The sequence below is a fragment of the Molossus molossus genome, unplaced genomic scaffold, assembly GCF_014108415.1.
Source record: "Molossus molossus isolate mMolMol1 unplaced genomic scaffold, mMolMol1.p scaffold_m16_p_2, whole genome shotgun sequence".
NCBI lineage: Eukaryota > Metazoa > Chordata > Mammalia > Chiroptera > Molossidae > Molossus > Molossus molossus.
Window position 1 is genome coordinate 44784438 of NW_023425355.1, and position 24264 is coordinate 44808701.

The following is a 24264-nucleotide window of genomic DNA, read 5'->3' on the forward strand; positions in this document are numbered from 1 at the left end:
CATGGGGAAATGGCCACTAGTTTCCAAAGTGAAGGACAAGAAACACTGGGAAGAATCCAGTGGGGCCGCTAAGATCCAGGGCCCAAGGATTGGTCAGGTAATTCCACCTGGGGAGGAGGCGGAGGCTCTTTCACTTTCCCGTCTACAAGGTAGTGAAATTGTTGCAGAGCATTAAGCCCTCCTTTCACTCCCTAGGAGTTGAAGGCAGCTGGGTTTTGCGAGATTTCCTTCCTGTGTTGACCTGAAATGCAAAAGGACAGCTGCCTGGCCAGGACAAAGCACCTCAAGGTCCTCACTGCCTCCTCCCTCCTGCCCTGGAAAATCCCATCCACCTCTGCCCAAAATGCAAGGGAATGGGTGAGAAAAGCGCTGAGTCAGAGCCTGAGCGCAAGGCTGTGAGTAGCAGGACAGCAGGTGGTCTGGGGAAAACTGAGCCTGTGCAGGTCCTTTGTGGCGAGTAGAATAGGGGCAGGGAATTCTGAGGAGTTAGAGGCGGTCAGCAGACCCGTTGTGTTGCTGTCTTCCTTTCCCTCTCTGCACTACTCGCGTTTGTTTCCCTCGTGTGAACATGAATTTGCAAGAGGAGCGCGCTCCTTTTTCAATAGGAAGGAATAAATAAATCAAGGCACCGGTCAGGCAGGAGAAACCTGCGAGTCGCTGTGACTCCTTCGGACCAAGCACATCCCCCCACCCCACCCCCGCCTAGGTGGTGTGCACGCCAAGGGCAGGAGCCCCGGGCGAACGGCAGGTGCTTGGCAAAGAGCAGGAGTGACGAGCGCAGGCAGTGCCTGGTCTTGGGAATCTGCTTCTCACCTGAGGAGGGAACAGTGAAAGTCTTGATAACCTCGGGCAAAAATGAATGATGTAAACTTGTAGCATCGTTTTTCAAAGTATTACTTATTTAAACATTTTTTCCCCTCTAGTTTTCCCCGACTGTTGAACGGTAAGTTTTCCGTTTCATTGTTCCTCCGATCACATTCACCATTTGCCCTCTTGCTGGCAGGGACCCTACAAGAGGGACAAATTGGTTCTCCTGAGGAAATGGCAGTGGACTGGAGGTTTCCCCTCAGACTTTCCCAAGCCCACCTCTCTCCACCCCTTCAGGCACAAGGGACCATCTGAGGACGCCCCACCCCTCCCCTGGGAGGGGTCAACACCGGAGAACCGGACTCCCCCCTCCGGGTACCCCACCCCTCGGAGGAACTGGAGTAAGGCGCGCGTGGGGGGAGGGGTGCTGCCGCCGCTTTAGGGCAGGGCCGGGTGCAGGGCGCAGTGGAGTCCCGCAGGCCCCCGCGAGAGGAGCAGAGTGGACTGGATCTTTCCCTTCAGCGCGGCCTCAGCCAGGTGGGTGCCCTCCGCCTTCCTTCCTTTGCCTTTCTTTCCTGGCCTTTCCCTGAAGCACCGGGTGGGGACGCGAGGTTGGGGGCTGGGCTTCGGCGGGATTTTGCCTGTCCTGCAGCGAGTGGGCAGCCCATGGCCTGCTTGCGACCTGGGCCACGGGTGGCTGCTGCCCATCCGGCTCCGGCGACCGGACCGCGTCGGGGTCTGGCGTTTCGGCGAGGTTGGCTGAGTTCTGGGCCCTGTTGCGTGTAGGGAGAGCCTCCAGGTAGATCCCCTCGGACGTCCCGCGTCCTGGGCCTGGAAGCAGCTCCCTGTGGCTGCAGAGCGGGGCAGGCAGGAGGATCGGGCCATCTCCCCTCTCTCTGCCTCCTCATTTACCGGGCTGTCCGAGGGTCTGCCGGTGGGTTTGGATGGAGTGCGCTGCCCACAGGGACTGCGCTCCCCGGAATGTATCCCTAGAGAAGGAACCATTTCTTTAATACATTTTTGAATTGAAATATTATACCTCCATCTCCTGGCATGCATTTAACCAGATGGAAGAACAAGCCCCCAAATCTTCAAGGGCTTCCTCACGGGGTGGGAATACTGGTGGGTTAACTTTTCATCTATTTACAGTTCTATAAATAGGAGGGATCTGAAAGAAGGTTGATTATTAATGGAAGAAACGAAGCTTTCTAAGATGTGATTTTAGGTTATCGAAGATAATAAAAGACGGTGGTAATAATACAAACATATATAAGGAGAACCAATTAAATGTACACAAAAAAGTTCAGGGGGAAGGAAAACGGTTGTGGAGTTTTTCAGACATTGTTAAGCGTGTGTGCGCACGCGCAAATGTTTCCTCATAGTGAGGCAGAAGATTGGCTTTATCTCCAAAATTTAAAAACAACTTCTTCAGAGAAGATTTGATGACATGAGAGGGCAATCGAGATAACAAGGGTCAGGGATTTATATATATATATATATATATATATATATATATATATATATTCTTATTGATTTTTGAGAGAGAGAGAGAGAAACATCTGTGTGAGAGAGAAACATCCAGACATATCCATCCTCCTGCAGGACCCCTATCTGGGATTGAGCCCACAATCCCGGGCCTGAGCTCTGATCATGGATCCAACCCGACTTCTCAGTCCATGGGATGACGCTCCGTCCACTGATCCACACCGCCAGGCAGGGTCAGGGATTTTCATATGAAGGACTCCACTTGGTTTACAATTCAGTTTTAATTATTTCATGGGTAAAGCAGTCTTGGGGCCACTTGAGACAAGCCAGACCCAAAAGAGGCCAGGAAATGGCAGGTAGGTAATTCAGGCGTCTCAGATACGCAGGTTTTGGTTGGGAACTCATAATATGTAAGAAATTATACAAGAGTGTAGTTTTTGTTTGTATATGAGTGGCGGGGTAATCTTTTTGAATATTTAAGTGATTGTGTGTGTGTGTGTGAACAGTTAATGCCTTTTTCTATTGGGTTGCTGCTCATTCTGTTAAATGATATGGATAACCTTGCTATATGTGAGGAAGACTGGAGATGTGAATTGAAAACAATTTTTTTCCACTTATCATTGCTTTTCTAATTGTTTTCTTAACATGTTGAATTTTATGTGGTCACATCTATCCATTTTTAAATGTTTTTTGACTCAAATGTACAAAATACTTTTCTTGCTCTATGATTATAAAGGGATCTGTGCAATATTTCTTCTAGTAGTTATATGAGTCGGTTCACTGTACATTTTTTAATCTTTCAAGATTTATTTAATGGCAATTATTTATTATATATTTTAAACCATGGACTGCACATAGTCCTCAAAAGCAGTGATCTACTCTTCCAGCATACCTGTTCCAATTTATCGTCTTCTATTACACACTGTTTTTGAAGTTTCTAAACTGGATCCAGCTTAGAAGAGCCCCAGACCAAGCCGTCTGCTTGAATGCTTCTGACGAGCTCCTAATTTTGCCATATCCATCTCACCTCCTCGAGGTTACACATCTAGTGAAATGGAAGACTTGGCAACAAGTGTAGGTTTGGGGGATTTCTTTGACTCATGCTGTGCAAGGCATTCTTCTCTTAGTCTCTTTGCTTCTTTGCTTTCCTCCTCATCATCAAATCCAAAGAGATCAATGTCATCATTGGCTTTACTCTCTGTAGCTACACTTCCTGTGGTGTCTTCCACATTAGCAGGGCCATTCTTGCCCAAAGCTTTCTTTACTGCTGGCAGGCTGGCCTTTCCTTTTCATAAGATTTGATGTGATGATTATACCAACGTGGGGGATGATACAAGTTGACAGGTGGTGAGTTGAAGACTGCTTCAAATATTGCCACATCTGCCTGTGACGGCACGCACCCCTCCATGTAGCATCTGGTCGTCGTGGAGCACCTGGAGGCTGGGAGGGCTTTTCAGGTCTCCAAAACCCATGACATCTGCTGATCCGAGAGCTGGGTGGCAGCAGAGGAAAGAGGACCGCAGGCAGTTGGTGCCGAGTGCTAATGGGGGGAGGTATTTGCTGCACATTTAATTCTTCGGTCTATGTAGAATTTCTCCTGGTTTATTGGGACAGGTGAAGAACTAAGAACTTATTGTAGATGGCTACCCTTTTGCCCCAAGGCCATCTTTACTCTCACTGACTCATATAATTTTACTCATATAAAATTCTTGTATGTCTTCAGGTCCATTCTTGGACTGTTTGTTCTATATACAGGGGAGGGCAAAAGTAGGTTTACAGTTGTGAGTGTATTCATGTATTATTTATTTATCAGTAATAATAATAACAACCTGCATGTCCTTTTCCATACGAACAACTGTAAACCTACTCCCTTCACCCCAGTAGAATTTTTCACATGTGGTAAGATGAGTTCTCTAACAACATGGCTATTCATTGTGATAATTCTGCATATTCCTGCCTGTCTGATTTCCTTATGAACAATGGAAAATAGCAAAGCCTTCAAAAGCCTTTTGGAATTTCCTTGGGATTAGTTATTAATTAACTGATGAAAATTGATATGTTCATGAGGTTAAGTCTCTTCATTTGGGAATATAGCACATCTTTACTCTTGTTTAAATCTACTTTCTGACCTTCCGTAATTTAAAAGTTTTCCTCATGCCGATTTTCATGTTTTTCACATTACTCCTAAGCATGTAATGTCATTAGTGATTTTAAAAATCCTGTCCATTTTATTTCTAACTGGATATTGTGGAATTGGCTTCTAAAAATTAGTTAAAGTCCTTGATCCTCAAGAATTTCTTTAACATTCTCAGTGTCAGTCAGTGGTATATTTTTCGTGTTATAATCAACCCTGAGAAAGGGTAAAGCAATTTGAAGCATACCACTCTGAGTGTTGGATTTTTGAACACTGGGCAGATAAAAAGAAGTTATAGATAAATGTCTCAGAAATGTTTTTCCTCTTATGTGCTCTGTTGCAAACAGTTCAAATGCCCCTAGTTTTGTTTGTTTGTTTTTTAAATGCCTCATTGGAAGGATAGTGAAACCCTTGAATGGCCCACTTTTCTACAAACTTCTAAGATTGTAACCTGTTACGAGTTAATATTAAAAGAGGAAAGGCACTGTCTGAGACTTTATATATTAAGCTAGCAAGTAAGTCCTGATCCACGCAAACACATGGTTCCTACCCATGGCTGTGAGCCAGGTGGTCTCAATGTACCCTTTTGCCAGAAGCTAACTCTGGTCCATAATGGAGACAGAGAACACAAACCACCTGCTTGAGTTCCCAGGTGCCTTTCCAAGCAGGAGAAACTTGATGTCGATGGGAAGCCGGGGAAGTAGGCGATCAATTGACCATTGTGGACAAGAAGTTTGGACAAGAGACTTTGATGCAGTGACTCTAGAAGATGACAAATATCTCAATGAGTTCCTACCAAAAGGCTGTAGACACACTTATTAATGCATAAGATGGGCTTAAGAAACTGTGGAGCTTATCACCAACGCATTAAAGAGGATTAAAAGAGAAGAAACTATAATACACTTGCATTATCCCTCTTTCATGGGCTGCCAAAATGGATAAACATCTCTATGGAAACGAAAGATTACCAAATGCTGATCATTTTTTCTTGAATGTTGTCCATTGACACTATTGGCTCTTTTATGATGCACTAACCTTTCACTGGTAATTAAAAATAAAAATGATACATACATAAAATGTTTTTAAAAGGGAAGAACTTGTTCTAACATTGTGTAAAGGGTAGGGCTTTTTACACTTATTTGGAGCTATTTATACTTAATGGTCTAATGTTAAAAGTCCAAAAAACAGTGAACCTCCCCCAGGGGTAGTTCCCTTCTGTGACTCTTCTGGGGAACCCAAACCCCTCCACCTAAGCCATCTGTAAAGGCTTCATTCTGGCCTCTCAGTGACTCTTGAGCATGCTCCCTTCAGAATGTGCCCTCACAGCCCCGCCCCAGCACTGGGGCGGGGCTGTGAGGGCCTTGGACTGTATGCCCACACTCGGTGTGTTTCCCGAAGTCTCATACAAACCTCCACTTCTAGATGCCTCCATGAAGAGCGGTCACCTTTTCATCACCAAGGCAGGCTAAGAAGACCCTCCAGGGATGAGACTCTGCTCCATGGAGCCCTAGAAGTGGGTGTTCTTCCCCAAAAGGGGCCAACGTAGTGAGCCTACACATTGGAAAGAGGTTGGTCCAGGGTTGGGGTTTTTGCTTCAGCAAAGGACAGAGGGAGAGGACCTGGAGAGGGCAGGTTGGCATTTCTGGTGCAATACCACCATCAAGTAGAACTCGTCGATCCCATGAGCCTGGCACCATTACTTTCAGTTAGGAGCCACATTGCTGTGAACTCAGAGGTCCAGGCAGGACTGTGGACCCTCTTTCCCTCCACACCTTCTTCCCCAAGGTCCAAAGCTCTGCCAGCCACTGGGGATGTGTGGGCTAAATCCCAAGGGCCTGTTGACCTGCAGGTCCAGCACAGGAAGCCCAGTCTCTGAAATCTGATAGCCGCCTTGTCTGGGCTGCATTGGCAGAGGCAGCCCTCTCAGAAAGAGCCCAAGAGCTACAACCAGGGGCTGTGGGCATTTGGTCCCTTCCGCTCAGAGCAAGAGGATATTCAACTCCAAGCAAGCTTAGGGCCCTGGAAGCATCTCTTGGCTGCCATGCAGCCGGCCACAGACTCCGACAAATCTGCGGTCATTGGCAGCTTGGGTGGAAGCGGAACCCACTATGTCCTTCTGTCTGGCCCTGAGGATCAGGAGTAGAGCCTGGCCACCCAGTGTCAAGGGGGCTTGAGGTGGTTACTTGAGGTGTGGGTTTTTTGGTACGGTGGCGAGGGGGGGCGCTTCAGGGCCCTGTATCCTTATGGGGATGGGAGGGCGAGGGGTGTTTTCTCTAGCAAAGTCCAGAAGGCACAGGCCCTAAATCGAATGTGTCAATATGGAAGCAGCAGCAGGCCCTTCCTTCGAGGCCTGGGTTGAAGAAACAATGTCTAACACAGACATGACAGCTGCAGTGCCATCTCAAGGAGTTTCAGCCCTCTGGCAGATGCCTGTACTGAGTGCTCTGGACTCAGCTTAAGTGGACCAGTACCCCAGGCCACTGTCATGGCAGACTTAACTTACTGGGCCACCTTCTCCAAGTCCAGTGAGTCTTCAGGGCATGGAGAAAGAGTGACTCTTGTTTCTATGTCTCAATACCATGCTTGCTTCAGAGCTGCTGGTCGATGGACCCAGGCAGAGAGCCCACCAGAACGGCTCAGCACTGTTGGAAGTGGCTCAGGGCAGCAGACGCAGCCTCTTTCCTCCAGATCTATCAACGATCAGCTGTGCCTGGCAGCTTCATGAAGAAGGCTCACACTCCTGGACAGACAGACCTACTTGGACCACGGTGATCCTAATCGCCCACTTAGGGAGCTCTGGGCTCAGGACTGCTTTCCGCTACATAAACACACACGCCCATGCACGCACGCACTGGCAGAGGCAAGCACGCGAGAGTGGACACATACACAGAGGCAGGAACTCCCGCCCCCAACCTCTCCTTCAGTCTGGGCCGTGCTCCCCGCTGAGCTGCTCTCCTCCATTTTGCCCTGTGTCCTTTAGGCCTGAGTCAGTGAGGGGGTCCCAGGGATCAGCATGGCATCCCTTTCAGCAGGTTTCTGCTGGTGGTTTCCAAAGGGAGCATTTTTGGAGTCTCATTAGGTGGGCAAGAAGGGTGGGATGGCGTTCTAATCTACCTTCTTACCTTCTTTTCATCAGACCACCACTTTACCTGGTTGGTCAGAGTGTTCCCACAGTGCATGTGTATGCTGTGTGTGAGAGTGAGTGTGGTTTTCTCTTTATAATCTGCCCCAGGCTTAAGAGGCAGGTGCTCTATGATGGTGAGGAGCTTGACTTTGAATGTGGTGTACAAGATTGTATATATGTCAAGTGCACATTCGAAAAGATGCTTAACGTCACTAATTCAGAAAACAGCAAATTAAAACAAAAATGACATATCACCCCAATACTACCACAATAAGTCAACAAACAAGTTCTGGCAAGGATGTGGAGAAAAGAGAACCTAGTGCACTATCTGTAGGAATACAGATTGGAGCAGCCACTGTGGAAAGCAGTATGGTATTACCTCAAAAAATAAAAAAATAGAACTGCCTTATGACCCAGCAATTCCAGTTCTGGGAATTTATCCAAAGAAACCAGAAACAATAATCCCAAAGAATATATGTACCCCCATGTTTATTGCAGCATTATTTACAGTAGCCGAGATTTGGAAGCAGCCCAAGTGTCCATCAGTACATGAGTGACTAAAAAAGCAGTGGTACCTTTCAAAAATGGAATACTACTCTGCTATAAAACGGAAGAAACCCACTCGTTGCCACAGCATGGAAGGAACTGGAGAACATTATGCTAGGTGAAATAAGTCAACCAGAAGAAGACAAGTACCATAAGATTTCACTCATAAGTGGAATTTCATGAACACAACAAACTACCACTGAAAATAGAGACAGACTCATAGATAGAGAGCAGGCAGACAGCTCTGGTAGGTAGGGTGTTGAGGGGTGTATGAATTGACCAGAAAAGAGAAGAAAGAGAGAGAGCTTAAAAAGAAAGACAAGAGTACTGAGACTGCCGTGGGAGAGGAGGAAAAGAGCAAATTATGGATAAACGGAGATGGAAAATAAGATAAAAAGAAAGCCAATCCTTGCTCAAGGATTGCAAAGGAATAAGCACAAAAAGTGTTGGTACTTGTATGATACTGTACATTCTATATTGAAATCTTGTAGTTTCTCATGGTTTATTGTGTAAAGCGTGGGACTAAGAAACTTTTCTAAAAGGTAATCATTTGTCCCAATTTATCTATACACCGACAGCTTTGGCAGACCATCCTCTGGTATAATATTTCTATGATCATTGGGACTAGAGCCACCGGGGCTCCATCGATGCATCGGGAAGGAGCCTAGGTGTTTTTGTGTGACCCTTCTGCGACACCAGGTTCCCGTTGCTCTCTCGCTCTCCTCCCTTTTGTCTTGGGCCCAACTGGTGACCGAGCGGTACCCAGAGTGGTAGAGAACCCGGCGACAGTAGGTGTGACCAGGTTACGCTCTGGGGTGGGCAGTCAGCCTCGGCGCAGTGGAAAGACGTTGTGTCAAAAGCATAATGTGGGCCCATCCGGGTCCAGATGCCCTCCGCACCGCCTCGTCCGGAGAGAGTCATTCCAGGGGAACTGTGTGGGGCCACAGAGTAGATGGCTAGTGCCTGTTTAGCCGCGACTCAGACCAGCTGCTGGTAGGTTGAGGGGCCGGGCCCAGGACCAGGCCTGTGCCAGGCCTCAACTCCATGAAGCCAGCTGCCACCAAGGTGACCGTTTGTCCTTGTGTCCGTCTCTCCACCTGGTCCAGGGGAAGCAGCAGTCCCAGCCCCAGGCTGAGAGAGGTCGGGGGTGGTGGGCCTTCCGAACCGGAGAGCCAGGCCCGCAATGCCTTGCGCCTTCTGTGCCTTCGTTTGTGCCCTCCGTAGGTCTTCGGGTGGTGCCCTGTTGCCTCCTGGGACCGGCTCACTTAACCTGGAGTCTCCACCGGGCCTGGGAGGACTTGGGCACTGCTCCTGCAGGAATATTGTAAGGGTACACTGGCTGCCGGTGGGGGGGGCGGGTAGGCCAGCATGGTTTCACGAAGGCCATGTGATGCTACCCTTTGCATCCCACTGCTTGAGACCTGGCGGTCAGGCCGGCCCCTCGGGCACTGCTGAGCATGCCCCGTTGAGCAAGTGATCTGCTGCCAACTCGCTGGGGTGGGCAGGGACGGTGAGCTCATGTTCCCAGAGAGAAGAGGGGTCAGGCAATCCTGGAGAGCTACAGGTCGACCTGCGGATTCCTTCAGGGCGCTGACAGGGGTGCCTGGATGGGGAGTCCTTGCTCTCTGTTCAGCAAGGCAGCGTAAGAGGACTCTTCCCAGAGGAGGGAGGCCCTGCAGGATGGAGCCCCAGACTTGGAGGCTCACCCCACCCTCAGGGTGGCCAAGGGCCTGAACCTGGGCCTGTTGTCTACACTGGACACTGGTAGACCGTTTTTTTTTTTTCTTTGTTTGCTTTTTCCCTTACCAAAGGGTGCAGGGAGAGGACATGCGTGGGGGCTGGGACGGGACAGGTTGGCATGTGTGGGGGCAATACTGCCATCAAGGGGAAACGTTTTGCTGCTCCCGGGAAGCCTGCACAGCTTCTCACTTCCTGCGGAGGAGAATGGGCCTTCTCCGGGGACAGGGGTCCGGGTCCCCAGGAATCAAGAGCTTGGCTACTTCCTGGCCCGGCCAGGGAAACTGTGGAGATGGGCATCGCCAAGACGGAGCAGACAGCTCGGGTGCCTGGCCTGTGGGGTCACGTCACACCAAGGCTTCCGCCATGACACGTCTGGGTGGAACTGGAGGAAGCTGCACAGAAAGAGCCTAGGCTGGGACCTGTGGGCCTTTCACCTAGGGCCCCTTCTCCTGAGGAGCCAGTACAGGGGTGGCGTGGAGGGCCCAGGGTCCGCGGAGCTACTCTTGGCCCAGGTCAGCCAGGTCAGAGAAGCAACGCCACAGACCTCGCGCCCACCCACACCCCCGCCCCGACCCCTCCAACTGGCCAGAACTTCCTTGGCCATTCCTGGCCTTGGAGGCCGGCCCAGTGAAGGTCTCTTGTGCAGCTCATGGAGGTCCTTTGGAACCAGTCCCCTGTGAGCCCAGGGTGCCTGCGACCCAGCGGGAGGACTCACGCAGGGCCCAGAAGGCCAAGGCCCTCACCAGGACCAAGGAGCCCTTCTCCCAGGAATGCGAGTGGCAGCCTAGGGCCCATCCCTCAGAGTCTCCATGATTCCAACCCAGGCTCTTCAGGAAGGCTGGCAGGCACACCCGCCTGCCGGCCGACGCGTGGACCTTGTGGAGAACATGGCAGCGGAACAGAGCAGGGTATTCATGTGCAGACTTGGGAGGTTCCTGGACACCTTCCGTCCGTCCAGAGACCCCGGGCCTCATTTGGGCACGGAGAAGGAACGGCCCGGACTCTCCAGGTGTAAACGCCACGCCAGGCCCTCCTTCCTGCGGCCTGCGGGCCGACCCCAGAAGCAAGACGTCTGCGGGTGCTGCCTCAAGCCCACAGCAGCTGAGTGTACAGAAGGGCCCCTCCTTGTGGTCCCCCCTGCCCACCAAAGATACAGCATGACTGCCAAGGCCCGGAGTGAGGAGCCCATTCTTCTACACCCCAAGGGTCCGGAGAGCACGCTTCGGGGAAGAACTACGTGGCTCCTTCCTGCCCTTTGCCCAGCTCCTACTTAGACGGGGGTCCGCTGGCACCTGGGAGCTGGTCTCCATGCTCCAGCCCTCCAGCGCGCAGCACACACCCTTTGCTTTCAAGTGGCCTGTAATTGTGCCGAAAGTGCTCCCTTGCTCCCTGTCCCTTCTCTTGTCACTCGTGAGTCACCCGACCCTCTGCCAAGTGGTCTTAGGCCCTTGAGGGCAGTGCCGGGCCCTTGAGCTCCAGCGATGTTTCCAAGCCCCGCCTTGGCCAGCTTCTGAGCTACAAGGTGCAGTTGCATGTCAGCCGCACGTGGTCTCAGCGTGTCCCCCTGGACAGGGAACACAGCGTCACCCTGAGCGGAACCCGGACCTGTTGTGCCTGTGTGTGTGTGTGTGTGTGTGTGTGTGTGAGAGAGTGTGAATGTGAGTGTGTGCGTGCGGTTGCACACGCGCGCACGCGCGCGCGCACGCACACTGCACGCACTTGCTCGCGGAGCCTGGGTTCGGGGTGCACCTGCCTAGGCGCAGGGCATCCCCGTGCTGAGGCATCCCGAGGAGAAGTTCACTCCTGATGATGCCGTCCCTCTCCACATAAGGATCCTAGCCCCGTGTCAGCATGTCCGATGATAGCCGGTGCCCAGTGGGCATGGAGACTCTCTGTCGCGTGGGACAGGAAGGGCCAGTGTGGGACACTGGGGTCCTGACAGCCAGCCTCTCTCTGTCCAGAAGCCAAGGAAGCCAAACACAGCCCTTCAGTCGCACCTGCTGGACTCTTCCTGGCCTGGGGCCCGCACCCAAGCACCGGGAAATTCTCCCTGCAGTCTGCCAAATGCTGCCCCTGACAGGGCGGCCGCCCCCTCCCCCTCTCCCCAGTTTCCCGGGAGGCTGGGCCCGAGGTCTCCCGAGGGCGCTCCCCCCAGGGAGCCCACCGGTGGCCCTGGCTCCTGCACCCAGCGCGAGGATCCAGGGCCAGCCGCCCCAACTTGGAGCTTCAGGGGCTGCGCGGGAACATGGCGGCCCCCGAGGCCACGCCCCCTGCGTCCCGGGGAGCCCGGGGCTCCCGGGTGGGCGAGCGGGGCTGCTGCCACCGCCTGCGGTGCTTCCCTGGCCGCTCTGGGGGGGTGCGGGCCGCCGGTGCCGCCCCCGAATCCTCTCTGGGCCCCAGACCCGGCCTGCCTGCCGCCACAGGCCTTCCCCAGGGGATCCCAAGGCGCAGGGCCCGAAGGCCCAGCTCAAACACATTCCGCTTGATGGCACTGCGGCGCCACAAATGCACCCTTCCCGGAGAGCTTGGCCTCTCCCTCCGCCCTTTGTGCATCAAAAAAGGCCCCGTGAGGTGCCAGAGGCCCTCCGGGCCTACTGCGGTGTTGGGGAGCCCTGGTCTCTCTTTGGGGGCTTCTCCTGGGAAGCGGAAAGGACCTAGCCAGGCAACCAGAGCAGGACGTGCACCCGGGCAGCTTCTCCACGTGTGTCCGGACGCGGGCGGGCGTCCAAGTGCCCCTCGGGCGGGCGGCGACCTTGTCATCTCTGCCCACGTGTGCACGGGTACCCTTGCTGGTCTTCTGGGGCCTCCTCCTCACTCTTCGCGGGGTCTTGGGACCTCCATTCGCAGCTTGCGCCAGACACCGGGATCGGGACTTGCCCTCTCCTCCTGGCATCCTGGCCTCTCTTCTGCTCTCCTGGGACCCCCCCACCAGGCCTCAGGGCTCAGGAGCAGGCTCCAGAGAGAGAAGGCCATTGTGGTGGCAGGGGGATCTGAGAGGGGCCCCTGCCCTGGGACAAGACGGTCACGGAGGTGGCCTGGCCCCGCGCACCTCCAGGGTTTCCAGGCGGTCACGTCACCTTTGGGTGCCCCAGTTTAACTGCGGGGCTGGGCCCACGGGACCCGCAGAGAATCCAGAGGTTCCATGCACACAGTCAGATGACCTGGGTTTGGGCCTTGTGTTCAGCAGCCCTCTCCGGGAAGGCCACCTTGGCAGAGTGTCCCTACTCCAGGGATTCCACTCTCTTCCCCCGACTGCCATTCATTCATTCCTTTCTCCTTCCCTCCTTCCTTCCTTCCTTCCTTCCTTCCTTCCTTCCTTCCTTCCTTGCCTTTTTAAAGGCCCCCATTCATTCAATTTTTCATCCCTCCCTTCATTCTTGCATTCAGCCATTCGTTCACTTCAACGATCATTCCTAGCACGACCCGTGCGTGTCGTGAGTGTGCGTGCGCCTGTGCACACGTGTAGGAAAGTTCTTGTCACCTGTCTTGTCCCTTGTGACCTTGGACTTGCCCCTGTAGTTGACAGTTCCTCTCCAGGAAAACTGAAGCCCCTTGCCGTGACTGCTCCCCGCTTGTCCCTGCGTTTTTGCCCCGTCTTCCCTGCAGCGTGACCCGCAGGTAATTCTTCCTTCCTCCTGTGTGCTTCTGGGCTTGAATCCAAATGAAAGCCCACAGGCTCAGGGGACCCTGTCCGTTTGGACTCTGTCACAGCATGCAGTCCCCCTGGCCTTGTCACATCTATACAGAGTGGACCTCCCGCCCTGCTCCGTCCTCTCCATTTGTTCTGCGACACGCACTGGTGCCACGGGGGCTCGGTCCCTGCCTCGGCTAGGAGCTTAGGTTGTCTGTGGTGTCCTTCTCCTGCGACACCAGGTTCCCGTTGCTCTCTCGCTCTCCTCCCTTTTTTCTTGGGCCCAACTGGTGACCGAGCGGTACCCAGAGTGGTAGCGAACCCGGCGACAGTAGGTGTGACCAGTCTTCGCTCTGGGGTGGGCGGTCAGCCTCGGCCCAGTGGAAAGACGTTGTGTCAAAAGCATAATGTGGGCCCATCCGGGTCCAGATGCCCTCCGCACCGCCTCGTCCCCAGAGAGTCATTCCAGGGGAACTGTGTGGGGCCACAGAGGAGATGGCTGGTGCCTGTTTAGCCGCGACTCAGACCAGCTGCTGGTAGGTTGAGGGGCCGGGCCCAGGACCAGGCCTGTGTCAGGCCTCAACTCCATGAAGCCAGCTGCCACCAAGGTGACCGTTTGTCCTTGTGTCCGTCTCTCCACCTGGTCCAGGGGAAGCAGCAGTCCCAGCCCCAGGCTGAGAGAGGTCGGGGGTGGTGGGCCTTCCGAACCGGAGAGCCAGGCCCGCAATGCCTTGCGCCTTCTGTGCCTTCGTTTGTGCCCTCCGTAGGTCTTCGGGTGGTGCCCTGTTGCCTCCTGGGCCCGGCTCACTTAACCTGGAGTCTCCACCGGGCCTGGGAGGACTTGGGCACTGCTCCTGCAGGAATATTGTAAGGGTACACTGGCTGCCGGTGGGGGGGGGCGGGTAGGCCAGCACGGTTTCACGAAGGCCATGTGATGCTACCCTTTGCATCCCACTGCTTGAGACCTGGCGGTCAGGCCGGCCCCTCGGGCACTGCTGAGCATGCCCCGTTGAGCAAGTGATCTGCTGCCAACTCGCTGGGGTGGGCAGGGACGGTGAGCTCATGTTCCCAGAGAGAAGAGGGGTCAGGCAATCCTGGAGAGCTACAGGTCGACCTGCGGATTCCTTCAGGGCGCTGACAGGGGTGCCTGGATGGGGAGTCCTTGCTCTCTGTTCAGCAAGGCAGCGTAAGAGGACTCTTCCCAGAGGAGGGAGGCCCTGCAGGATGGAGCCCCAGACTTGGAGGCTCACCCCACCCTCAGGGTGGCCAAGGGCCTGAACCTGGGCCTGTTGTCTACACTGGACACTGGTAGACCGTTTTTTTTTTTTCTTTGTTTGCTTTTTCCCTTACCAAAGGGTGCAGGGAGAGGACATGCGTGGGGGCTGGGACGGGACAGGTTGGCATGTGTGGGGGCAATACTGCCATCAAGGGGAAACGTTTTGCTGCTCCCGGGAAGCCTGCACAGCTTCTCACTTCCTGCGGAGGAGAATGGGCCTTCTCCGGGGACAGGGGTCCGGGTCCCCAGGAATCAAGAGCTTGGCTACTTCCTGGCCCGGCCAGGGAAACTGTGGAGATGGGCATCGCCAAGACGGAGCAGACAGCTCGGGTGCCTGGCCTGTGGGGTCACGTCACACCAAGGCTTCCGCCATGACACGTCTGGGTGGAACTGGAGGAAGCTGCACAGAAAGAGCCTAGGCTGGGACCTGTGGGCCTTTCACCTAGGGCCCCTTCTCCTGAGGAGCCAGTACAGGGGTGGCGTGGAGGGCCCAGGGTCCGCGGAGCTACTCTTGGCCCAGGTCAGCCAGGTCAGAGAAGCAACGCCACAGACCTCGCGCCCACCCACACCCCCGCCCCGACCCCTCCAACTGGCCAGAACTTCCTTGGCCATTCCTGGCCTTGGAGGCCGGCCCAGTGAAGTTCTCTTGTGCAGCTCATGGAGGTCCTTTGGAACCAGTCCCCTGTGAGCCCAGGGTGCCTGCGACCCAGCGGGAGGACTCACGCAGGGCCCAGAAGGCCAAGGCCCTCACCAGGACCAAGGAGCCCTTCTCCCAGGAATGCGAGTGGCAGCCTAGGGCCCATCCCTCAGAGTCTCCATGATTCCAACCCAGGCTCTTCAGGAAGGCTGGCAGGCACACCCGCCTGCCGGCCGACGCGTGGACCTTGTGGAGAACATGGCAGCGGAACAGAGCAGGGTATTCATGTGCAGACTTGGGAGGTTCCTGGACACCTTCCGTCCGTCCAGAGACCCCGGGCCTCATTTGGGCACGGAGAAGGAACGGCCCGGACTCTCCAGGTGTAAACGCCACGCCAGGCCCTCCTTCCTGCGGCCTGCGGGCCGACCCCAGAAGCAAGACGTCTGCGGGTGCTGCCTCAAGCCCACAGCAGCTGAGTGTACAGAAGGGCCCCTCCTTGTGGTCCCCCCTGCCCACCAAAGATACAGCATGACTGCCAAGGCCCGGAGTGAGGAGCCCATTCTTCTACACCCCAAGGGTCCGGAGAGCACGCGTCGGGGAAGAACTACGTGGCTCCTTCCTGCCCTTTGCCCAGCTCCTACTTAGACGGGGGTCCGCTGGCACCTGGGAGCTGGTCTCCATGCTCCAGCCCTCCAGCGCGCAGCACACACCCTTTGCTTTCAAGTGGCCTGTAATTGTGCCGAAAGTGCTCCCTTGCTCCCTGTCCCTTCTCTTGTCACTCGTGAGTCACCCGACCCTCTGCCAAGTGGTCTTAGGCCCTTGAGGGCAGTGCCGGGCCCTTGAGCTCCAGCGATGTTTCCAAGCCCCGCCTTGGCCAGCTTCTGAGCTACAAGGTGCAGTTGCATGTCAGCCGCACGTGGTCTCAGCGTGTCCCCCCGGACAGGGAACACAGCGTCACCCTGAGCGGAACCCGGACCTGTTGTGCCTGTGTGTGTGTGTGTGTGTGTGTGTGTGAGAGAGTGTGAGTGTGAGTGTGTGCGTGCGGTTGCACACGCGCGCACGCACGCACGCGCGCGCGCACGCACACTGCACGCACTTGCTCGCGGAGCCTGGGTTCGGGGTGCACCTGCCTAGGCGCAGGGCATCCCCGTGCTGAGGCATCCCGAGGAGAAGTTCACTCCTGATGATGCCGTCCCTCTCCACATAAGGATCCTAGCCCCGTGTCAGCATGTCCGATGATAGCCGGTGCCCAGTGGGCATGGAGACTCTCTGTCGCGTGGGACAGGAAGGGCCAGTGTGGGACACTGGGGTCCTGACAGCCAGCCTCTCTCTGTCCAGAAGCCAAGGAAGCCAAACACAGCCCTTCAGTCGCACCTGCTGGACTCTTCCTGGCCTGGGGCCCGCACCCAAGCACCGGGAAATTCTCCCTGCAGTCTGCCAAATGCTGCCCCTGACAGGGCGGCCGCCCCCTCCCCCTCTCCCCAGTTTCCCGGGAGGCTGGGCCCGAGGTCTCCCGAGGGCGCTCCCCCCAGGGAGCCCACCGGTGGCCCTGGCTCCTGCACCCAGCGCGAGGATCCAGGGCCAGCCGCCCCAACTTGGAGCTTCAGCGGCTGCGCGGGAACATGGCGGCCCCCGAGGCCACGCCCCCTGCGTCCCGGGGAGCCCGGGGCTCCCGGGTGGGCGAGCGGGGCTGCTGCCACCGCCTGCGGTGCTTCCCTGGCCGCTCTGGGGGGGTGCGGGCCGCCGGTGCGGCCCCCGAATCCTCTCTGGGCCCCAGACCCGGCCTGCCTGCCGCCACAGGCCTTCCCCAGGGGATCCCAAGGCGCAGGGCCCGAAGGCCCAGCTCAAACACATTCCGCTTGATGGCACTGCGGCGCCACAAATGCACCCTTCCCGGAGAGCTTGGCCTCTCCCTCCGCCCTTTGTGCATCAAAAAAGGCCCCGTGAGGTGCCAGAGGCCCTCCGGGCCTACTGCGGTGTTGGGGAGCCCTGGTCTCTCTTTGGGGGCTTCTCCTGGGAAGCGGAAAGGACCTAGCCAGGCAACCAGAGCAGGACGTGCACCCGGGCAGCTTCTCCACGTGTGTCCGGACGCGGGCGGGCGTCCAAGTGCCCCTCGGGCGGGCGGCGACCTTGTCATCTCTGCCCACGTGTGCACGGGTACCCTTGCTGGTCTTCTGGGGCCTCCTCCTCACTCTTCGCGGGGTCTTGGGACCTCCATTCGCAGCTTGCGCCAGACACCGGGATCGGGACTTGCCCTCTCCTCCTGGCATCCTGGCCTCTCTTCTGCTCTCCTGGGACCCCCCCACCAGGCCTCAGGGCTCAGGAGCAGGCTCCAGAGAGAGAAGGCCATTGTGGTGGCAGGGGGATCTGAGAGGGGCCCCTGCCCTGGGACAAGACGGTCACGGAGGTGGCCTGGCCCCGCGCACCTCCAGGGTTTCCAGGCGGTCACGTCACCTTTGGGTGCCCCAGTTTAACTGCGGGGCTGGGCCCACGGGACCCGCAGAGAATCCAGAGGTTCCATGCACACAGTCAGATGACCTGGGTTTGGGCCTTGTGTTCAGCAGCCCCCTCCGGGAAGGCCACCTTGGCAGAGTGTCCCTACTCCAGGGATTCCACTCTCTTCCCCCGACTGCCATTCATTCATTCCTTTCTCCTTCCCTCCTTCCTTCCCTCCTTCCTTCCTTCCTTCCTTCCTTCCTTCCTTCCTTCCTTCCTTGCCTTTTTAAAGGCCCCCATTCATTCAATTTTTCATCCCTCCCTTCATTCTTGCATTCAGCCATTCGTTCACTTCACCGATCATTCCTAGCACGACCCGTGCGTGTCGTGAGTGTGCGTGCGCCTGTGCACACGTGTAGGAAAGTTCTTGTCACCTGTCCTTGTCCCTTGTGACCTTGGACTTGCCCCTGTAGTTGACAGTTCCTCTCCAGGAAAACTGAAGCCCCTTGCCGTGACTGCTCCCCGCTTGTCCCTGCGTTTTTGCCCCGTCTTCCCTGCAGCGTGACCCGCAGGTAATTCTTCCTTCCTCCTGTGTGCTTCTGGGCTTGAATCCAAATGAAAGCCCACAGGCTCAGGGGACCCTGTCCGTTTGGACTCTGTCACAGCATGCAGTCCCCCTGGCCTTGTCACATCTATACAGAGTGGACCTCCCGCCCTGCTCCGTCCTCTCCATTTGTTCTGCGACACGCACTGGTGCCACGGGGGCTCGGTCCCTGCCTCGGCTAGGAGCTTAGGTTGTCTGTGGTGTCCTTCTCCTGCGACACCAGGTTCCCGTTGCTCTCTCGCTCTCCTCCCTTTTTTCTTGGGCCCAACTGGTGACCGAGCGGTACCCAGAGTGGTAGCGAACCCGGCGACAGTAGGTGTGACCAGTCTTCGCTCTGGGGTGGGCGGTCAGCCTCGGCCCAGTGGAAAGACGTTGTGTCAAAAGCATAATGTCGGCCCATCCGGGTCCAGATGCCCTCCGCACCGCCTCGTCCCCAGAGAGTCATTCCAGGGGAACTGTGTGGGGCCACAGAGGAGATGGCTGGTGCCTGTTTAGCCGCGACTCAGACCAGCTGCTGGTAGGTTGAGGGGCCGGGCCCAGGACCAGGCCTGTGTCAGGCCTCAACTCCATGAAGCCAGCTGCCACCAAGGTGACCGTTTGTCCTTGTGTCCGTCTCTCCACCTGGTCCAGGGGAAGCAGCAGTCCCAGCCCCAGGCTGAGAGAGGTCGGGGGTGGTGGGCCTTCCGAACCGGAGAGCCAGGCCCGCAATGCCTTGCGCCTTCTGTGCCTTCGTTTGTGCCCTCCGTAGGTCTTCGGGTGGTGCCCTGTTGCCTCCTGGGCCCGGCTCACTTAACCTGGAGTCTCCACCGGGCCTGGGAGGACTTGGGCACTGCTCCTGCAGGAATATTGTAAGGGTACACTGGCTGCCGGTGGGGGGGGGGCGGGTAGGCCAGCACGGTTTCACGAAGGCCATGTGATGCTACCCTTTGCATCCCACTGCTTGAGACCTGGCGGTCAGGCCGGCCCCTCGGGCACTGCTGAGCATGCCCCGTTGAGCAAGTGATCTGCTGCCAACTCGCTGGGGTGGGCAGGGACGGTGAGCTCATGTTCCCAGAGAGAAGAGGGGTCAGGCAATCCTGGAGAGCTACAGGTCGACCTGCGGATTCCTTCAGGGCGCTGACAGGGGTGCCTGGATGGGGAGTCCTTGCTCTCTGTTCAGCAAGGCAGCGTAAGAGGACTCTTCCCAGAGGAGGGAGGCCCTGCAGGATGGAGCCCCAGACTTGGAGGCTCACCCCACCCTCAGGGTGGCCAAGGGCCTGAACCTGGGCCTGTTGTCTACACTGGACACTGGTAGACCGTTTTTTTTTTTCTTTGTTTGCTTTTTCCCTTACCAAAGGGTGCAGGGAGAGGACATGCGTGGGGGCTGGGACGGGACAGGTTGGCATGTGTGGGGGCAATACTGCCATCAAGGGGAAACGTTTTGCTGCTCCCGGGAAGCCTGCACAGCTTCTCACTTCCTGCGGAGGAGAATGGGCCTTCTCCGGGGACAGGGGTCCGGGTCCCCAGGAATCAAGAGCTTGGCTACTTCCTGGCCCGGCCAGGGAAACTGTGGAGATGGGCATCGCCAAGACGGAGCAGACAGCTCGGGTGCCTGGCCTGTGGGGTCACGTCACACCAAGGCTTCCGCCATGACACGTCTGGGTGGAACTGGAGGAAGCTGCACAGAAAGAGCCTAGGCTGGGACCTGTGGGCCTTTCACCTAGGGCCCCTTCTCCTGAGGAGCCAGTACAGGGGTGGCGTGGAGGGCCCAGGGTCCGCGGAGCTACTCTTGGCCCAGGTCAGCCAGGTCAGAGAAGCAACGCCACAGACCTCGCGCCCACCCACACCCCCGCCCCGACCCCTCCAACTGGCCAGAACTTCCTTGGCCATTCCTGGCCTTGGAGGCCGGCCCAGTGAAGTTCTCTTGTGCAGCTCATGGAGGTCCTTTGGAACCAGTCCCCTGTGAGCCCAGGGTGCCTGCGACCCAGCGGGAGGACTCACGCAGGGCCCAGAAGGCCAAGGCCCTCACCAGGACCAAGGAGCCCTTCTCCCAGGAATGCGAGTGGCAGCCTAGGGCCCATCCCTCAGAGTCTCCATGATTCCAACCCAGGCTCTTCAGGAAGGCTGGCAGGCACACCCGCCTGCCGGCCGACGCGTGGACCTTGTGGAGAACATGGCAGCGGAACAGAGCAGGGTATTCATGTGCAGACTTGGGAGGTTCCTGGACACCTTCCGTCCGTCCAGAGACCCCGGGCCTCATTTGGGCACGGAGAAGGAACGGCCCGGACTCTCCAGGTGTAAACGCCACGCCAGGCCCTCCTTCCTGCGGCCTGCGGGCCGACCCCAGAAGCAAGACGTCTGCGGGTGCTGCCTCAAGCCCACAGCAGCTGAGTGTACAGAAGGGCCCCTCCTTGTGGTCCCCCCTGCCCACCAAAGATACAGCATGACTGCCAAGGCCCGGAGTGAGGAGCCCATTCTTCTACACCCCAAGGGTCCGGAGAGCACGCTTCGGGGAAGAACTACGTGGCTCCTTCCTGCCCTTTGCCCAGCTCCTACTTAGACGGGGGTCCGCTGGCACCTGGGAGCTGGTCTCCATGCTCCAGCCCTCCAGCGCGCAGCACACACCCTTTGCTTTCAAGTGGCCTGTAATTGTGCCGAAAGTGCTCCCTTGCTCCCTGTCCCTTCTCTTGTCACTCGTGAGTCACCCGACCCTCTGCCAAGTGGTCTTAGGCCCTTGAGGGCAGTGCCGGGCCCTTGAGCTCTAGCGATGTTTCCAAGCCCCGCCTTGGCCAGCTTCTGAGCTACAAGGTGCAGTTGCATGTCAGCCGCACGTGGTCTCAGCGTGTCCCCCCGGACAGGGAACACAGCGTCACCCTGAGCGGAACCCGGACCTGTTGTGCCTGTGTGTGTGTGTGTGTGTGTGTGTGAGAGAGTGTGAGTGTGAGTGTGTGCGTGCGGTTGCACACGCGCGCACGCACGCACGCGCGCGCGCACGCACACTGCACGCACTTGCTCGCGGAGCCTGGGTTCGGGGTGCACCTGCCTAGGCGCAGGGCATCCCCGTGCTGAGGCATCCCGAGGAGAAGTTCACTCCTGATGATGCCGTCCCTCTCCACATAAGGATCCTAGCCCCGTGTCAGCATGTCCGATGATAGCCGGTGCCCAGTGGGCATGGAGACTCTCTGTCGCGTGGGACAGGAAGGGCCAGTGTGGGACACTGGGGTCCTGACAGCCAGCCTCTCTCTGTCCAGAAGCCAAGGAAGCCAAACACAGCCCTTCAGTCGCACCTGCTGGACTCTTCCTGGCCTGGGGCCCGCACCCAAGCACCGGGAAATTCTCCCTGCAGTCTGCCAAATGCTGCCCCTGACAGGGCGGCCGCCCCCTCCCCCTCTCCCCAGTTTCCCGGGAGGCTGGGCCCGAGGTCTCCCGAGGGCGCTCCCCCCAGGGAGCCCACCGGTGGCCCTGGCTCCTGCACCCAGCGCGAGGATCCAGGGCCAGCCGCCCCAACTTGGAGCTTCAGGGGCTGCGCGGGAACATGGCGGCCCCCGAGGCCACGCCCCCTGCGTCCCGGGGAGCCCGGGGCTCCCGGGTGGGCGAGCGGGGCTGCTGCCACCGCCTGCGGTGCTTCCCTGGCCGCTCTGGGGGGGTGCGGGCCGCCGGTGCGGCCCCCGAATCCTCTCTGGGCCCCAGACCCGGCCTGCCTGCCGCCACAGGCCTTCCCCAGGGGATCCCAAGGCGCAGGGCCCGAAGGCCCAGCTCAAACACATTCCGCTTGATGGCACTGCGGCGCCACAAATGCACCCTTCCCGGAGAGCTTGGCCTCTCCCTCCGCCCTTTGTGCATCAAAAAAGGCCCCGTGAGGTGCCAGAGGCCCTCCGGGCCTACTGCGGTGTTGGGGAGCCCTGGTCTCTCTTTGGGGGCTTCTCCTGGGAAGCGGAAAGGACCTAGCCAGGCAACCAGAGCAGGACGTGCACCCGGGCAGCTTCTCCACGTGTGTCCGGACGCGGGCGGGCGTCCAAGTGCCCCTCGGGCGGGCGGCGACCTTGTCATCTCTGCCCACGTGTGCACGGGTACCCTTGCTGGTCTTCTGGGGCCTCCTCCTCACTCTTCGCGGGGTCTTGGGACCTCCATTCGCAGCTTGCGCCAGACACCGGGATCGGGACTTGCCCTCTCCTCCTGGCATCCTGGCCTCTCTTCTGCTCTCCTGGGACCCCCCCACCAGGCCTCAGGGCTCAGGAGCAGGCTCCAGAGAGAGAAGGCCATTGTGGTGGCAGGGGGATCTGAGAGGGGCCCCTGCCCTGGGACAAGACGGTCACGGAGGTGGCCTGGCCCCGCGCACCTCCAGGGTTTCCAGGCGGTCACGTCACCTTTGGGTGCCCCAGTTTAACTGCGGGGCTGGGCCCACGGGACCCGCAGAGAATCCAGAGGTTCCATGCACACAGTCAGATGACCTGGGTTTGGGCCTTGTGTTCAGCAGCCCTCTCCGGGAAGGCCACCTTGGCAGAGTGTCCCTACTCCAGGGATTCCACTCTCTTCCCCCGACTGCCATTCATTCATTCCTTTCTCCTTCCCTCCTTCCTTCCCTCCTTCCTTCCTTCCTTCCTTCCTTCCTTCCTTCCTTCCTTCCTTGCCTTTTTAAAGGCCCCCATTCATTCAATTTTTCATCCCTCCCTTCATTCTTGCATTCAGCCATTCGTTCACTTCACCGATCATTCCTAGCACGACCCGTGCGTGTCGTGAGTGTGCGTGCGCCTGTGCACACGTGTAGGAAAGTTCTTGTCACCTGCCTTGTCCCTTGTGACCTTGGACTTGCCCCTGTAGTTGACAGTTCCTCTCCAGGAAAACTGAAGCCCCTTGCCGTGACTGCTCCCCGCTTGTCCCTGCGTTTTTGCCCCGTCTTCCCTGCAGCGTGACCCGCAGGTAATTCTTCCTTCCTCCTGTGTGCTTCTGGGCTTGAATCCAAATGAAAGCCCACAGGCTCAGGGGACCCTGTCCGTTTGGACTCTGTCACAGCATGCAGTCCCCCTGGCCTTGTCACATCTATACAGAGTGGACCTCCCGCCCTGCTCCGTCCTCTCCATTTGTTCTGCGACACGCACTGGTGCCACGGGGGCTCGGTCCCTGCCTCGGCTAGGAGCTTAGGTTGTCTGTGGTGTCCTTCTCCTGCGACACCAGGTTCCCGTTGCTCTCTCGCTCTCCTCCCTTTTTTCTTGGGCCCAACTGGTGACCGAGCGGTACCCAGAGTGGTAGCGAACCCGGCGACAGTAGGTGTGACCAGTCTTCGCTCTGGGGTGGGCGGTCAGCCTCGGCCCAGTGGAAAGACGTTGTGTCAAAAGCATAATGTGGGCCCATCCGGGTCCAGATGCCCTCCGCACCGCCTCGTCCCCAGAGAGTCATTCCAGGGGAACTGTGTGGGGCCACAGAGGAGATGGCTGGTGCCTGTTTAGCCGCGACTCAGACCAGCTGCTGGTAGGTTGAGGGGCCGGGCCCAGGACCAGGCCTGTGTCAGGCCTCAACTCCATGAAGCCAGCTGCCACCAAGGTGACCGTTTGTCCTTGTGTCCGTCTCTCCACCTGGTCCAGGGGAAGCAGCAGTCCCAGCCCCAGGCTGAGAGAGGTCGGGGGTGGTGGGCCTTCCGAACCGGAGAGCCAGGCCCGCAATGCCTTGCGCCTTCTGTGCCTTCGTTTGTGCCCTCCGTAGGTCTTCGGGTGGTGCCCTGTTGCCTCCTGGGCCCGGCTCACTTAACCTGGAGTCTCCACCGGGCCTGGGAGGACTTGGGCACTGCTCCTGCAGGAATATTGTAAGGGTACACTGGCTGCCGGTGGGGGGGGGCGGGTAGGCCAGCACGGTTTCACGAAGGCCATG

General features: G+C 57.4%; 1 pseudogene; it reads right to left on the reverse strand.

Annotated features, from left to right (window-relative positions):
* Positions 1 to 3128: 3128 nt before the first annotated feature.
* Positions 3129 to 3764, reverse strand: LOC118635283 (annotated as a pseudogene).
* Positions 3765 to 24264: the final 20500 nt, after the last annotated feature.